General features: G+C 36.8%; 1 long non-coding RNA gene across 1 annotated transcript in view; it reads right to left on the reverse strand.

The window, feature by feature from the left end:
• LOC137225194 (uncharacterized) overlaps window positions 1-16,433 on the reverse strand; it is a 390,177-nt gene that overhangs the window by 62,665 nt on the left and 311,079 nt on the right. The window contains exon 5 of the long non-coding RNA XR_010943731.1: window positions 7,001-7,086. This is a non-coding gene — a long non-coding RNA (uncharacterized lncRNA). The remainder of the gene's footprint in view (window positions 1-7,000; window positions 7,087-16,433) is intronic.

A 16,433-nucleotide genomic window follows, 5' to 3' on the forward strand; every position in this document is an offset into this window, starting at 1 on the left:
GAACATCGGAGGACATGGTATGTGAGACCATTTCAGTCATTTTTGTGAAAGACTTGGAAGCTGCAGCTGTATCTCTCCTGCAAAGGATAAACTCCCAAACGTTAGTGGCTTCATCAAATGACATATGAAACCCAAATGTCTGGCGGGAGGGAGTGTTCTTGCTGGTCGGCCACCTCACGAGTAGATCATTTACACACCCAGACCCTATCTATTTTGGGGCACCTCCTTCCTCTGGAGGCTCAGATTCCTCTCCACTCAGGCTGTGAATGAGGAATGAGACTGTAATGGGATGATGAGCCAGGCCTGGCAAATGGCATCAATCACTTTAGCCCATATTCCACTGGCCAGAACTCATCACATGACCCCATTAATTGGAGGTGGAGGAAGGGTGGGTAATGTAATATAGCCAAATGCTGAGTCAGAAAGATCAGGACAGGAATTTAATGAATAACCAGTCAGTTTTTGCAACAGACTAGTCCTGAAATTAAGAATGCAGTTAAAGCCTCCTCACTTTTTTTTTTTTTTTTTTTTTGCAGTATGCGGGCCTCTCACTGCTGTGGCCTCTCCTGTTGTGGAGCACAGGCTCCGGACGCGCAGGCTCAGCGGCCATGGCTCACGGGCCCAGCCGCTCCGCGGCATGTGGGATCCTCCCGGACCGGGGCATGAACCCGTGTCCCCTGCATCGGCAGGCAGACTCTCAACCACTGCGCCACCAGGGAAGCCCAAGCCTCCTCACTTTGCATCCTCAGTGTTCACAAATTAGTGCTGAACACTTTTCCTCTGTCTTTCTGGGTGATGCTGCTGCTTCAGAAGCCGCTGCAATGCTTAGGAACCCTGCCAGCCAGGCCTCCCTCCCACTCAGCTACCCCCCAGCCCCACCCTCTGCTCCATATGGTGAAGGTATTGCTGGTGAGAGTGAAGTGCTGTTTAAGGTTGGGGGGAGTAACAGACCTGTTACAGAATATTGCTTGGGACACTGAATTTATAATTTCACCACAGTCCCCTTTCCCAGCTTCCTCTGTATCCACAGTAGTCTAGAGATAATTTCTTCCTGTTTTCTTAGGCTACAGCCTGAGCTTATTTTAAACACTAGTGCCCACCCTCAGGGTTTCCTGACACTCATCCTATGGGCAGAACCGCATGCCAACTTGAGGACATGAAACAGGTTTAAAAATAGTATTTCTGTCCCCACCCATAACTTTCAAGAGAATAGGTATAGAGATATTCTTGTGTGAGATAAAACTGGTACCTATCCCCTTCCCCCAGCTTCCCCTTCATTTTTTTACTTCCTTCCTCCTACTATTTTCCACACTATCTGAAATGTATCAGCCCCAGGATATGGGAAAGTGGGTTCCACCGGATGGCTATTGTCAGTCAGGAAATAGCTACCATCAAACACTGTTTGCTAATGATCATATTTGATGTGATAAAATGGATGTGAATATTAAGTTTGAACCATCTCGGCACCATCACAGATTTAAAAAAAAATAGACATGAAACTGACACCTTTGCATAAACCATTTTCTTTCTATTTTCTGTAATTCTGATATATTCACATTTCACTAAATAAGAGTGAACACCACTACCCACCCACTCACCAGGCGTTCCGTTTATATATAGCTATAGAAATTCAATGCAAAACAAAGCAAAGAAGGATTCATGTAACATAGAATTTGTGGTGGGGTTCTGAAGAGAGCTGGGGCTAAAATTTTTATATTTAATTTCTAGTCCTGGTTGTTCTACAAAATGCAGTTGGTTAAGGCACTACACATCCTTGTGCTTCATCTGCTTGTTTATTATTCATTCATTCATTCAATATTTTTGTGTATGCCCTGAACACCTGAGACTATGCCACGTTCTGGGAACACAGAGTAGAATGATATTCTTCTTGCATAGGAGCTCACGGCCACATGGGTGCGATTATAGACATACATATGTAAGAATAACTGCCATATCTGGGGAAAGGGGAGCGTAAGAAAGGCTTCATAAGTCTTGGTGGTTCTTCAAAGATGAAGTATTATCCAGACAGAACTTTATCTTACATACCTTTGTGCTGAGTGCTCATCATGGGCCGGGCACTGTTTGGGGAACAACAAACGTGATAAGACCTAAGGCTGCAGAGGGTTTAGACTTTAGAAAGGATTACGTACTGTGTGTGGATTTGGACTTCACACCTGAAGACTCTGTGAGTAGAGAGTCATAGGATCAGTTTCTCAGAATTGCTTTCTTATTCACCGTCATTGTGGGAAACAAAAGGATTGCATAGGTTCCAAGGTTATGCCACTATTTGGCAACTCTTATTTATTCACTCTCAAATCTTTAACTTCATAAAATGAGCTATTTCTGGACCTTTTTCAAAAGGTCAGGGTCATTCAGTTCTGTTTGTGTTCTCACCCTGAACACATTCCATATTTCAATCATGGTGAGAAAAAACTTTACTCTTGGCTTAAAGTTCCTTTCTCCATTTCTTTCCACTCCTTGGGTATTGGGAAGTCCCTGAAATCAAAGTTCTTGGAGCTTAACTCGAGGGGTCTGGGAGGTACAACTCCTAGAAAAGAGTAGGGTGTCAGAGTGTGTGCCTTCGATTCTCTGCAGGCATCTAAACACAGAATGTGAACAGGAAAAACATGGAAGGCCTTCAAGTTTGCATGCTTCTGAAAGTGTGGGCCTAGCATTATTCTAAACTGCTTATACTCAGTCCCAGTTAACAGTGAGGCTCCCTGCTGGCTTTCAAGTTCTGGCTACAATTCATTGACTTTAACCACTGACCACCAACAGCTCTCATTTCAAGAAATTCTGGCTCAACAGGCCTGGGTAAGGTTATCCTTCAGGATACATATTTTAATTTTTTTCATGGAACAATTTGATTACAATGATCTCTTGTGACCCACTAAGAAAGCCCACTTTCTTCTGCCTGCCTGGTCACCTCCACTCAGAGGCCCCAGCAGTCCTGGGAGAAATTTAAGCTTGAAAGACAGCCTAGCCTGGACTTCTTCTGAAGTTGTCCAGGAAGGGCTCATGCTCTGCCCCCATTCCCCATCTTCCCCCTGAGATACTGGGCCTAAAGTACCTTCCTTATTACAGTCCCACTGTGGGTGTTCTTGACCATGCCAGTGAGAACAGGCTGAGCGAGTTCCCTCTTGGTGGGATATTGGGATGCACTTGCCTCAGCATCTGTCTGATAGCCTGTAGCCAAGTACGCCAGCAGCTGACTCCCAGGAAGTCCAGACAGCTGTGTTTGACGGTTTCAGCTATTTTTGTTGTTTTCCTCTACATCAGCTCCTGAGGATGGGTGAGTGCGGCAAAACTTTCTGCAGGAAGTAGCCACACTTTCTTTGCCCCTACCTGCCACCCCACCCACCAACAAATATTTATCAGCTTTGGGGAGAGTGTTCAGTTTTTAGGAGGCTGAGTTTAAAATGTAAAGTTCACTGAGAAATTTACAGAGTTCTCTGACAGAACTTTACACAGATTGGGCACACATCAGTCTCAGGTGGACCTAATTAACACTTCCTGTGTTTAAGTTTCCCTTAGCTAGTGTTCTCTGAACCAGGCCTCCGGCAACATGGTATATGCAAAACCCCTTTTCTTAACCTCACAGGCATTCAGGAGAGTAACTTATCCAGCTTTTCTGTTCTTATCTTGTCCAAAGGCTTGCTCACCAATGCTTAGGCATTAAGAACAAAGATTGAAGGGTTAATCAGTTTGGAGATGCTGATAACCTCAACACAGGGGGGTGGGAGGGAGCTTCTGGGACACGTGCCTTCAGCATTCTGGGGGCTCATGTGCCTGGTATTTTTGAAGCGTCATAGTGTTAGTCCCTAGTTAACGTTTACAAAACTCCCTCACTAGCACTAGAAAAGCGCTTCCCCCAACCTCAACTTTCAATAATTATTTTTTTCAGAAACAAGGGGAAGACTTTTCTTAAGAGTAGTGGAGGAGGACTATTCCTAATTGCAAATAGAGCTCTTCTCCCTGAACATATTTATATGCTGTCCAGGGGTCTCCCATTAGAAATGGGGTCATCCTTGTTTTAAGAAAGCTGAATCAAAGAAGGATGGATTTGTGGATCATAGTTCATGACTCTCTTGGGGAAATGAATTAGAGTCAACAGACTGGAGCACCTTACAAAAATCACATCAGAATCACTACCCTGCTGGTAATACTAACCACTAGAAGCTTAGGTCTTCAGTGATTCTAATTCAGCTCTTATGATGCCTGCTACCTTCCAGTCTTAATCATGGATTGCAGGTTACTCTACTATCCCAAGAATTTAGGAAAGGTTTCTTTCTGTCTCACTAAACCACTGTGTTGCTGATAGAGTCCCATCTAGAATTAAGTAAAAATGATGTGAGAAAAATGCTTAGGACTAGTGTTTGTGTGCCATGATGCCTGCGATGTAATTTAAGCTGCAATCAGACTAATATTCTAACAAGCCTAAATAACTGCATAAGAAAACCATGCCAGTTGATCTAACCCTTATGAATGTTAACAACCAACTGCAGATGACCAAATCATTTGTTTCCTTTCAACTAAGATGATATTAATTGTAGAACACATTATTTTATATATCACGGCCAATTAAACTATAACATTCTATTGATTCTAAGATGCATCCTGATTTCAGAGCTATTAAAAAATTGAAAAAAGGAATGACCATCTTAAAACTGATTTCATTCAGAGTTTTAGGAAAACTAGTAGCACAAAAAAAGAAAAAGAAAAACCACTGACCTCAAAATAAGCAAGAATAATTCAGAGCTTGAAAGTATTGTATATGCTCAGAAAGATTTAAGAAAATATTGATTCCAAAAAATAAAAATATGCTGCTAAATAAAAATAAAGAAATCTGAGTATAAGAAAGAGGTTTTAGAAATTTAGACTGTGATTAACCAAATTTTTTTAAATTGGGAAAAAAGCTGTAATACAGTTGAAGAAATTTCCTGGAATGTAAATCAATATAGAAAAGGATAGAAAATTTAATGGAAAACTTGAAGGTTAGAAAATCATTGCAGGATATCCATCACATATCTAATGCCTGTTCTACAAAGAAGGAGCAGAGAAAATGAAAGGGAGGAATAAGATTTTAAATAATGGAGTATATTGTTTAGAGTTGAAGTAGTACCCAAGTTTTCAGATTCAGGACTGGTAGAATGCCAAGCAGGATGAATGAAAAATTCAAATTTCAAAGATAAAGGGAAAAAAATCCCAAAAGCTTTCAAGAAAAAATAGGGAAGAGTGTTAATAAACAGATTAACAGAATAATAAATAGATTGTCATCCATCATCTAATCAGTATCATAGGATACCAAAAGGCAATGCAGCAAATGCCTTCAAACTTACACACATACACACACACACGAATACCATATAAACATGAAATACTATACTCAGCCAAAATATCAGCAAAACATGAGGCAAAGGCACAATATTCTTAGGCATGATTATACTTCTTATCTGTAACCCACCATTTCTGGAAAATATTTCTTGTGGAAGTACTAGAGCAAACTTCATGTTTATATGGTATTTGTAAGTGTGTTTGTGTGTGTGTGTGTGTGTGTGTGTAATTTTGGACAACTAATGGAGAGTAAAAAGGGTTTTCACTAGAGACATTCTTCTTCAAGAAGGTAAAATATGTATTACCTTCTCCACAGGTATGTTCACACTGCTTCATCTTAAATGAATAATATTTACAGAATTTATTGAATTTCAATTCTTACAATCAACCCCATGAACAAAACACAGAAATATAACAGCCACTAATAAGGCTGAGTCAAGAAATAGTATCTATAGTAGAGAGAGAGAGAGTGTGTGTATGTGTATATATATATATATATGTATATATACATATATATAGCTATATATATATAGCTTTAAATCTACTGTTTGAAGTTATAAAGGTAGTGATAGAAGTGCTAACATAATTTAAAATGAGCACGAAAAGAGAAGAGATCATATACATGGGCTATATTCTTCATTTTCATCTTTTAGAGTTGTTAAATAAAACAGTAGAGATATACTATTTAGAGTAATGGAGCTCATCAATAGGAGATCTAAAAATAATATTGTTCAAAATGCATTACTTCTTAGGAGTGGGACTGTGGGAGAGGCAGAGAGAGAATTTGTTTTTATTTCACACTTATATATGATGCTTAGGTTTTTATTACCACTGCTTTTATGAAAAAAATAAAATTAACAGTACAGATGATAGCAGATATAGTTGGCTACAGAAGTGAACATTCTTTTCTACATAGGCAATTCCCAGTTTCCCACATCTATAAAATAAACCTCAATAACTGATGTGCAGATAATCTGTAAGCCTCATTATAACCAGTAGCTTCCACATCTTCTGCATTGTCACAATAGCTTATTTTGTTATCCACTACCACAAAATAGAATTGATTTTTTACTTCTTTTTCTCTGGCCCCCTATTGCAAGTTCTAATGAGCAGTGAAATGACCAAAAGGATAGCTACTATAGGAAAGAAAAGAAGAACATTCTAAAGACCTTACTGATCCTCTGACTTGAAAATGAGTCCCTGAATAATTGGGAGCTGACTGTTTCACAGAGTGCATGACCACCAGAATTCAGAGCCCTTTCACACATTTGGAAGGATGGATTTCTTTATGAATCTGCTAGAATTTAATATGGCCTATAGCACAACGAAGCTGATTTTGAGGTCAGAATTGGGTATATCTATTGTAAAATTGCATCAGCTCTAATAAATTTTCAATAGCCAAGTCAGGGGCAAAACTTAGGAGGTGAGCTATAGATACACTGCATCACAGGTGGGGCTCAACCATACTTCCTGACTGAGGTGCAAGTAAATTCAAACCATGTTTTCATCTAACTCTTGCATAATCTCTGATGCAGATCCTTGTATTAAAGTACTAAATGCCTCTCACATTGTTTCTGACTGTTTAGTGATCAACTGAGTGGAATGTTACGGGAAAGAACAAGAAATCCTACTGGCTAATATAAGAGTGCAGACGGGAAAAGCTTACCTTCCCATCTGCTGCCTCTGGCACTCATTAGTCACAGTGGCTTTCAGGAAATGGCAGACGGTGCAAAAGCTGGTAGGAAATGGAAGCTATAGAAAAGGAAGAAATGGGAAAGTGAGTATTTTGCCTAAATAATCATAACGTGTGCTATTGACAACTACTCCACAAACAAGTATATATTTGTGTTCACCAAGCTCCTGCCTCCATCCCAGACCCAGAGGAGGCAAGTGTATGGAAATCTTAGAATAATTTTTTATTGCTGTTTTTAGCCATTAATAATTCATAAGTTTTGAGGTCTAATCTCAGAATAACCTACTATGAGATCAAAAAAATCTGTTTCTTAACAGGTTTTACAGCAAGGCTAGTCACATCTGGTTTTAATTTTTTCTATTACCTGATAAAATAACAAAACACCAGACTGTTTGATTCAGTACCAGACACCTGAAAATCTTACTACAGGCTAGAATAGTGAAGTCTTTCTGTATTAATTATTGGAATTTGTACAATTTAATACTATAGGGAAAGGAAATGCTAGTGTATTGGTGACAAAAGGAGTTAGTAAATATAAGCATTAAATTTGGAGTCAGGTGACTTTTTGCTGAATCTCAGTACTGACACTTTCTTGTGATTATTATCTAAGAGTCTGAATTTTCTCATCTTTTTTTTTTTAACATCTTTATTGGAGTATAACTGCTTTAGTATGGTGTGTTAGTTTCTGCTTTATAACAAAGTGAATCAGCTATACATATACATATATCCCCATATCTCTTCCCTCTTGCATCTCCCTCCCTCCCACCCTCCCTATCCCACCCCTCTAGGTGGTCACAAAGCACTGAGCTGATCTCCCTGTGCTATGCGACTGCTTCCCACTAGCTACCCATTTACATTTGGTAGTGTATATATGTCCATGCCACTCTCTCACTTTGCCCCAGCTTACCCTTCCCCCTCCCTATGTCCTCAAGTCCATTCTCTAGAAGGTCTGCGTCTTTATTCCCATCCTGCCCCTAGGTTCTCCATGACCATTTTTTCTTTTTTTTTAGATTCCATATATATGTGTTAGCATACGGTACTTGTTTTTCTCTTTCTGACTTACTTCACTCTGTATGACAGACTCTAGGTTCATCCACCTCACTACAAATAACTCAGTTTCGTTTCTTTTTATGGCTGAGTAATATTCCATTGTATATATGTGCCACATATTTTTTATCCATTCATCTGTCGATGGACACTTAGATTGATTCCATGTCCTGGCTATTGTAAATAGAGCTGCAATGAACATTGTGGTACATGTGTCTTTTTGAATTATGGTTTTCTCAGGGTATATGCCCAGTAGTGGGATTGCTGGGTCGTATGGTACTTCTATTTTTAGTTTTTTAAGGAAACGCCATACTGTTCTCCATAGTGGCTGTAGCAATTTACATTTCCACCAACAGTGCAAGAGAGTTCCCTTTTCTCCACACCCTCTCCAGCATTTATTGTTTGTAGATTTTTGATAAAAACCCTCCAGAAAGTAGGCCTAGAGGGAACTTACCTCAACATAATAAAGGCCATATATGACAAACCCACAGCCAACATCGTCCTCAATGGTGAAAAACTGAAACCATTTATACTAAGATCAGGAACAAGATAAGTTTGCCCAGTCTCACTACTATTATTCAACATTGTTTTGGAAGTTTTAGCCACAGCAATCAGAGAAGAAAAAGAAATAAAAAGAATTCAAATTGGAAAAGAAGAAGTAAAGCTGTCATCCCTTTTTATATTTAAAGAGATGTCTAGACAATCTCTCCTTTACACATCTAAGATTACATAGTACTATGTGTATTTTGAAGGATCAGTTCTTAAATTTCTTAATACAGAGAGCCGAAATGTTGGAAATGTGGAGTAGAAATAGATTCACAATAAAGTTATTTATTGAACAAAATAGAGAGGAGGGCATGGTTGTGACTAGATATTTAGCTTGCAAAGCTCAGGAGATAGACTTAGTAATTGGATAATGTATAACTATAACTTATTTGATTCAATTATAGTTTCATCCCTCAGATTCCCTTGCACTGAAGATTCCCTTGCATGTCATGTCCAATAAAATAGAATGTGTCATACGATAGAAGATTACACAAGATACTGATATCTGAAGGGAAAAAGAGAGAAAGACCTTGAGTCCTAGTCTCAAATTCTTTGGAGGAGAAATTAACACAGAATAGAAAGTAGTGACAATAGGAACTTCAAGAATCAGAGAACTTTCTTTTTGGTGGGGTTGATGGAAGAAGGGGAGGAGAAAAAGGGAAGAAGAGGCTATTTCATCTTAATTAATTAGTAAAAGAGAGCAAGGAGATGGGATGAACCAGAGCTCAAAAATCCTTGACTAAAAGGAAAAAATATCCTCCCCATTCCACCACTAACATCACTATCATTTCTAAAAAACTTAGATTCAGTCTTCCAAGGCAACAGAAATAAAAGCAAAAATAAACAAATGGGACCTAATCAAACTTATAAGCTTTTGCACAGCAAAGGAAACCATAAACAAAATGAAAAGATAACCTATGGACTGGGAGAAAATATTTGCAAATGATGCGACCGACAAGGGCTTAATTTCCAAATTATACAAACAGCTCAACCAACTCAGTAACAAAAAAACAAACCCAATTAAAAATGGGCAGGGGATCTAAACAGACATTTCTCCAAAGAAGACACACAGATGGCCAACAGGCAATGAGTAGATGCTCAACATCACTAATTATTAGAGAAATGCAAATCAAAACTACAATGAGATATAACCTCACATTGGTCAGAAGGGCCATCATTAAAAAGTCTACCAATAAAAAATGCTGGAGAAGGTGTGGAGAAAAGGGAACCCTCCTACACTGTTGGTAGGACTGTAAGTTGGTGCAGCCACTATAGAAAACAGTATGGAGGTTCCTTAAAAATAGAGTTGCCATATGATCCAGCAATCCCACTCCTGGGCAGATATTCATAGAAAACTCTAATTCAAAAAGATACATGCACCCCAATGCTCATAGCAGCACTATTTACGATAGCCAAGACATGGAAGCAACCTAAATGTCCATCAACAGATGAATGGATAGAGAAGATATACAGTGAACTACTACTCAGCCATAAAAAAGAATAAAATAACGCCATTTGCAGCAACATGGATGGACCTAGAGATTATCATACTAAGTGAAGTAAGCCAGACAAAGGCAAATACCATATGATATCACTCACATATGGAATCCAAAATATGATACAAATGAATTTATTTACAAAACAGAAACAGACTCACAGAAATAGAAAACAAACTTATGGTTACCAAAGGGGAAATGGGGTTGGGGAGGGATAAATCAGGAGTTTGGGATTAGCAGATACAAACTATAAAATAGTTAAACAACAAGGTCTTACTGTATAGCACAGGGAGCTATATACAATATCCTATAATAAACCACAATGGAAAAAAATATGAAAAAAAAACTTAGATTCAACCTGTAATCCACAAAAACTAGAAAATTTCAACTGAAGTATTTTCTTCCTGTTTCTCCTATATTAGTCAGATTTTCCTAGCTCTTCTTGTCACATGAACCAAAAGAGACCTTGCATCTGAGAAGCTAATGGTATCCTTAACAATGTATAGATTATGATTTAACTTACCCAAATGTGTATTGTAATGTATCTCAAGGAATGTCCTACATAAGAAATGTCACCAAAATACCTAACTTAAGAGAAAGCTATGTTGAACTATCAAAATGGATGTTCTGCAGGTTTTAAAGAATATATATGGGACTCTCCTCCATACAACAATCTATGGGATGGATTGAGTAGCTTCCTCTGAAAAGGACAGATTGTTTAATTAATTATTTTGGCATTTGGTAATATACTCTCTTGAGCCATTGTTTTTAGCAATCTCTTCGACTGATTTAAATATTTTTAACTAAATATTTTTAGTTAAATCTCACATGTTTATATCTTACTTCCCACATCTAAGCTCATTGAGAGCAAAGACCACTTCTTATAATTATTTGTATTGCACAACGAGTCCTGTACCTAGCATAATAGGTGTTCAATCACCAATTGAGTGCTTGGATTGGCTGACCAATAATTTATCTAACAACACAGAAATTCTGATTTGTTAGATAAATTCTGGTTATTCCTGTATTTGATTTGTTCCTTTATTATTATGTCTGAAAATCAGATTCCTGGAACTGTTTTAATGAACAAGTGAGAATCATATCTAATAAACATTTTCTATTTGTATGTAAACAGACAATAGCAAAGGCCTTGAAAATACTTTATCTTCTATAATATTGTCTGCTTTATAAAAATGTTTAGCAAACATATTTTGTAGACATTATTAACATAAACCTAAATCCATGTGTTTAAATTAATAGGTTATAAATGCAATACCAGAATTAACTATTTTTACTAAAATATAAATAATTTATTTAATCTCAAGCCCAGAGTGTTATAATACAAATGATTTTTGAAAGTGTTTATTCAACTTTTGATGTAGATCAATAATTTTCAAAAAATTTTGAGAGCAGTGGGAACTTTTCAAAATAAAATTTATACAAATATCTTTAAGCAAAATTAATAAATATGTACTATTATAGTGAAATTATTTCATAATAATATAATTGAAACAACTTATAAATTCCATTATTGAGAACAAGTCTTTTTATGAATACAAAAAATTTTAATTAGTAACTGCAAAATCCTGGTCTCAATGATATTTTTCACTTCCAGATTTTATTTTAGTATGAAGCAGAAAAAAATCTGACAAAGCTAAGAAGTAACAATAGTTGAATTTTTTTTTTTAGAGATTACTGTAAAAAAGACACTTTAGGATATTTCTCAATTAAGCCATCCAGAAACTTAAAAGCAGATGAATGGAAGATCTTTTATACTGAAGTATAAACACACTAAAATTATCAGAACAATAGAACTGTCCTAAAATGATCTGAAGAATAATTATCCAGTCTTAATAATCATACTATTGTAACAATTTTTAAAAATTTGCTATAACGTCTGGCACATATTGATGGTGTAATTCTCAATTGACTCATCAGTGAGCAGGGCCCAATCAAACATAATTGAATTAGATAACCCAAATTAGTAATAGTTGAATAAAAAATTACTCTCTCAGAGGCAGTGGAAACTACTTGCATTTCATGCAACAAAAGTCGTTTACTGACTTGTGGAGTGGAGATAGTTCTTGTGCAACTAAAAGGTAGGCACACTAAAGAAAACTAGAGCAAGAAGAAGCACACAACATGCTTTGTCCAATCTTTTCCCAAGGACTTTTACATCATTCTCTCCTCTAGTTTCTGCCAAGTATAACCAATGTAAATGGTTTTTGGTGCACTCCAATATACAGAGGAAGAATTTCTCAAAAAATAGATATTCCATTAAAAATATTGTATGATACTTTTTATAAGGATTAAGGAAATGAATGTACATTACTAATTCTGATTTTTGGCAGGAGAATTGACAGGCAGAAGAATCTGTTGTATTCCCATTATTTACTGTTTAAAATCTAAGATATTGTATAAAGTTTTCTGTTTTCAAAACATTCCATGTGGTGTGGTGGATGCGAAAATACAACCATTGTTTCATATGTTTTCTAACCAATTTACATGATTTACCTATTTAAATAACAGGTTTTCTAAGGCACATATGCTTTGTAAAAGTCAGTCATTTATTATAATACTGTATGTCTCATATTATCTCATGAGTTAAAAAGTCATTAGCTCCAATACCCATTCATGATAAAAACTCTCAGTAAACTAGTAATAACGGGAAATTTCCTCAACTTAATAAATAATATCTACAAAAAACCAACAGCTAACATCATATTTAATGATTAGAAACTCGATGCTTTCCCATTAAGATAAAGAAGAAGGCAAAGTTATCACCTCTCACCACTGATTTTCAACATGACACTAGAAGTCCTAATAATACAATAAGACAAGAAAAGGAAATGAAAGGTACACAGATTGGGAAGGGAGAAATAAAACTGTCTTTATTCATAGATGACATGATCATTTATGTCAAAAATCTGAAAGAATCAATTAAAAACTTCTGGAACTAATAAGTAATTATAGTAAGGTCACAGGATACAAGGTTAATACACAAAAGTCAATTGCTTTCTCATATACCAGCAATGAACAAGCAGAATTTTGAATTTAAAAAACTACCATTTATGTTAGCATCTCCCTACAAAATGAAATGCTTAGGTATAAATCTAACAAAATATGTACAGGATCTATATGAGGAAAACTACAAAACTCTGACATACAAAATCAAAGAACTAAATAAATGGGGAGATGTTCATGGATAGGAACACTCAATACTGTCAAGATGTCAGTTCTTCCCAACTTGTCTATAGATTCAATGAAATCCCAATCAAGACCTCAGCTAGTTATTTTGCGGATATCAACAAACTGAATCTAAAATTTATATAGAGAGGCAAAAGACCCAGAATAGCCAACACAATATTGAAGGAAAAAACAGTTAGAGGACTGACAGTACTTGATTTCAAGATTTACTAAAAAGCTATAGTAATCAAGACAGCATGATATTCGTAAAATAGACATATAAATCAATGGAACAGAATAGAGAGTCCAGAAATAGATCCACATAAATATTGTCTACTGAAGTTTGACAAAGGAGCAAAGGCAATACAATAGAGAATGACAGTCTTTTCAACAAATGGTGCCAGAAAAACTACTGGACATTCACATGCAAAATAACAACAACAACGATAATAATAATGGAATCTAAACACAGGCATTACATCCTTCATAAAAATTAACTCAAAATACCAATAGATCATAAACCTAAATGTAAAATACAAACTATGAAAATACTAGAAGATAACATAGGAGAAAATCTAGATCATTTTGGGTTTGGTGAGGACTTTTTAGATACAACACCATAGCACAATCTGTGAACAAATACTTGATAAACTGGACTTCCTTAAAATTAAAAATTTCTGCTCCATGGAATATCATACTAAGTGAAGTGACTCAGACAGAAAAGACAAAATATTACATGACATCACTTATATGTGGAATATAAAAAAGAATACAAATTAATCTATATACAAAATAGATACAGACTCATAGACATAGAAAATAAACTTATGGTTACCAAAAGGGAAAGGGAGGAAGAGATAAATTAGGAGTATGGGATTAACAGATATGAACTACTATACATAAAATAGATAAGCAACAAGGATTTACTGTATAACACAGGGAACTGTATTCAATATCTTGTAAAAACCTATATAGAAAATAATCTGAAAAAATATATATAACTGAATCACTTTGCTTTACACCTGAACCTAACACAATACTGTAAAAACTATACTTCAATTAAAAAAAAATTCTGCTCTATGAATGACACTGTCAAGAAAATGAGAAGACAAGCCACAGACTGGGAGAAAATGTCTGCAAAGGACATATCTGATAAAAGACTGTTACATACAAAGAATTCCTAAAACTCAACAATAAGAAAAAAAGAAATCCAATATAAAAAAATGGGCAAAGACCTTAACAGACACCTCATCAAAGAAGATATACAGATGACAGATAAGCATATTGAAAGATGTTCCACATCATATGTCATCAGGGAAATGCAAGCTAAAACAATAACAAGATACTACTACACATCTATTAGAGTGGCCAAAATCCAGAATACTGACAAGAAATCTAATGCTGGCAAGGATGTGGGGCAGCAGACACTCTCATTCATTGCTGGTGGGAATACAAAATGGCACAGCCACTTTGGAAGACAGTTTCGTGGTTTCTCATAAAACTAAACATACTCTTACCATTTGATCCAGCAACCACACTCCTCGATATTTAAACAAAGTAGTTGAGAACTTATGTCTACACAAAAACCTGCACAAAGATGTTTACGGGAACTTTATTCATAATTGCCAAAACTTGAAAGCAACCAAGATGTTCTTTAGTAGGTGAATGGATAAATAAACTGGGGTACATCCAGACAATAGAATATTATTCAAAGCTAAAAAGAAGTAAATATCAAGCCATGAAAAAACATGAAGGAGACATAAATGCAATTATTAAGTGAAAGAAGGCAATCTTTAAAGGATACATACTGTCTGATTCCAACTATGTGACATTCTAGAAAAGGAAAAACTGTGGAGACAGTAAAAAAAAAAAAAGCAGTGCTTGCCAGGGATTGGTAGAAGGGAAGGATGACTGGGCAGAGCACAGAGGACTTTTAGGACAATGAAACTACTCTGTATACTGATACTATGATGGTGGACGCACATCATTATAAATTTATCCAAACCCACAGAATGTACAATACCAAGATTGAAATTTAATGTAATCTATGGACTTCAGGCGATAATGATAAGTCGATGTAACTTCATCAATTATAATAAATGTACCACTCTGGTGGGGGATATTGATAATGAGGAAGGCTTTGCATGTGTGGGGCAGGGAGTAAGTGGGAAATTGCTCAATACTGCTGTGAACCTAAAATTGCTCTAAAATAAAGCCTATTTTTAAAAAGTACTTATCCCCTTAAAAAAATAAACATTAGCTGTGATTCCTGGATCCTTTGGAGGAAGAGGTGTGTGTGTGTGTGTGTGTGTGTGTGTGTGTGTGTGTGTAGCATGGTTGTATAGAAAAGGTGTTACTGTTCTGGTACCCTTGTAACCTGCCCCAGGTTTCATCTAGCTGTGGTAGTTTAGTGCTGGCTCCTCTCATCAGGTCCTTTGTGGATTGCTCAGACACCCCCTCTTCTCAATTTCCAGGGATCTCCCCCTGAAGCTCCCTCTACAGTACAAATGCATCTCCCCAAGCTGGCAACTTTATTCCTCCATTAGCCTCAGGCCTGTTGGCTGAGATCTCCTAGCTCTTCCAAACAACTCTCTCAAGGTGCATCAAAGACTACTCCAAGCAAGTTCCTCTAGAGAGTCCACACTAGATCCATGGGAAACATTCACAGATCTTTAGCTCATCAAACTCTGGGCATGCAGGCTGTCCCTGCCACATCTACTTCCCTTTTTGCTTCTTATGCAAGCAGGAAGCTTCAGACATGGCCTCCTGCTCAATCCTCAAGTCTGTGTCAGACAGAAGTTCACTGTTCCTCAAACTACAGGAAAGTTACTTAAACTCTCTGATTGGTCCCACTGAAGTTCCTCACACTAGTAAAGGGAGGATGAAGCCCCGCTCTCCCTACCCTCCACTTTTGGGAGGGTGAAGGTGGTGAATACACATGACTCGATTTGAGCATCTCTCTAGGGAAAGCCTTTTCAAATTCCCAACTTTCCTTCTCTAGGCCTCTGTGTCCCCCTTTATAGGCTAAAGGTATATGGTCAGTCAAGGGTCATAAAACCAGTATTTTCAAGTCTCCTTTGCAAATCCTAGGAAGACGGTTCATCATCTCACTTTGGACTATTAATTCAGAA

Source organism: Pseudorca crassidens, chromosome 5 (genome assembly GCF_039906515.1).
Source record: "Pseudorca crassidens isolate mPseCra1 chromosome 5, mPseCra1.hap1, whole genome shotgun sequence".
Lineage (NCBI taxonomy): Eukaryota > Metazoa > Chordata > Mammalia > Artiodactyla > Delphinidae > Pseudorca > Pseudorca crassidens.